We start from the raw sequence: 2056 nt of genomic DNA, 5'->3' as shown, positions 1-2056 counted from the left end.
TTTGCTTTTTATACTGATCAGTTCGCTCCAACTACTCTGCGTATCTAGAGCGTACCTGCCATGCTTTGCTCCGGAGATCTCAGATTGTTATGTAACCGATTGACCGCGAAATGACCTTCTCTTTGATGTTTATCCGTAGACTTGAATCTCGTTATCTCTGGCTGCGAAGTACCCATTTTCGGGTAGAATAGTTGGGTTTCGCTGATGGACCGTGTCTTCATTGTTAGATATCCTTGCGAGTGGCCTTTTCAGGGGTGAATTGGTGTAATAAATCCTACTCACCAATGTGCATGTATGATCTTGAAAAAATCAATTTTTATCATATGTAAAATGATATTTTACCAAAAGAGTTTTAGTACTTCAGAGTTGTCTCAGACTAGTTTAAAAACTAAAGACACACACAGGTCAAACACCACAACATAAATTTGACCAAAGTTCAAAACCAATTACAAACCGATATGATTATACCCTTGTGCAAAATCAAAATCCATACAACACCTAAACATAGGGATTGGTTACCTCATTTTCAAAGGTTTCCTTTAGCCAAAGAGAGTATTCATAGCAACATAGGATTGAGTAATTCTTTCTTTAAAAAACATTGAGGTACGATAAGTTCTCTGTTCATACCTTTATCATCCTTGATGAAACACCACCATTCGATTCTTCTCAGTTTGGAAAGTATCTCAACACTCTGATACTTGAAAGATGGCATGCTCTTGATTTTATTACAATACCAGCAAGTCTTTTGTCTTACAGAGAAAATATAGCTCTAGAGATTCTATGACTTGTCATGCTTTCAATCACCCATATATTAATATTCTAAATCTGCTCTCGAACACGACGATAGAAAGCTTCTCTTGATGTACATCAATAACTTACATCCTGATCCGTCAGGACCCACGAACATTTCCCTTTTTAGAGTTTTTTTTCAGTCATAACCAATATATGCACTTGAACCCATGAGTTAGGTGGAGGCTGCCATTTCCCTTTAAAACTAGCATTGGAGATGACATCTTCTTTCTTCATTTCATTCTCAAGTTCCTAAACCATAAACCATATTTGCGTTTCTTATGGAACTTTCTTAATAATCTTCGTACCTCAAAAGCATTTTCCATCAAACATTACCACATTTATGTTTTCCATAAAAACAATTGATTCAAGGGAATGTTCGTTTGATTTCCAATGATATTTTTTTTATTTATTTCTTGTTTAGTGAAATGAAGTAATGAAAATTGGAGAAAAATGATTAAGAGCTGAAATCATTTTCCGGAATTGGAGCGTTTTAAAGGGCCTAAACTTGACTAGCCATGGTACAAGTAAACATTATGTGGTTAAATGATTCTCCATGATGACCAGAAAGTTTTGATTGGATGAGTCCAGCTTTATCCTTCTTTTCTCGAGCAGTTCCCCAGCTGATATAACATTACACAGAGCTCTCCAAATAGATATATTGAATTTTCAGGAGGTTTTAATTGACCAAACATATTCTTTCAATGCATATATGGATGTTTACATCTGATTTTTTATGAAGATTTCATCCTTTGAGATCTTTCTAATTATTTAATACCTGATTTGCCAGTATACCAACCATTTTGGTTATATACCAGATCCAAAAATCTTCTTCTTAATCAATGGTTTTCATTTTGAGTATCCTTGGCACATCCTAAGGATAAAAGAGCGAATCAAGTAAGTCCACATCCAAAGTTTGGTTATGGAAATCTAGAAATTAAGTCACTTTCATATTGATGTTAACTAAAATGTTTTTTCATTAGTGGTCTTTGAATCATTCCATATTGATCCAAGCATCCAGCAACACCAGCTTGGATTCACCATTACCCAACCGCTTTCTTAAATAATGTACCAGCAATTTCCTTCCAAACAAAATGCTCTCCATGAATATAAATGATTTATTTCAATTTTTGCTTTCAAAAATGTTGATTGATCATAATATTTACTCTTGACTACTTTTGCAACCGGAGAGTTGGGTTTATCTGACAGTCTCCACGGTTGCTTAACTAAAAGGGCTTGATTAAAATTGTGAATGTCATTGAAAGCT

Source organism: Brassica napus, chromosome A6, assembly GCF_020379485.1.
Source record: "Brassica napus cultivar Da-Ae chromosome A6, Da-Ae, whole genome shotgun sequence".
Taxonomy (NCBI): Eukaryota; Viridiplantae; Streptophyta; class Magnoliopsida; order Brassicales; family Brassicaceae; genus Brassica; species Brassica napus.
This window is presented reverse-complemented; position numbering follows the sequence as displayed.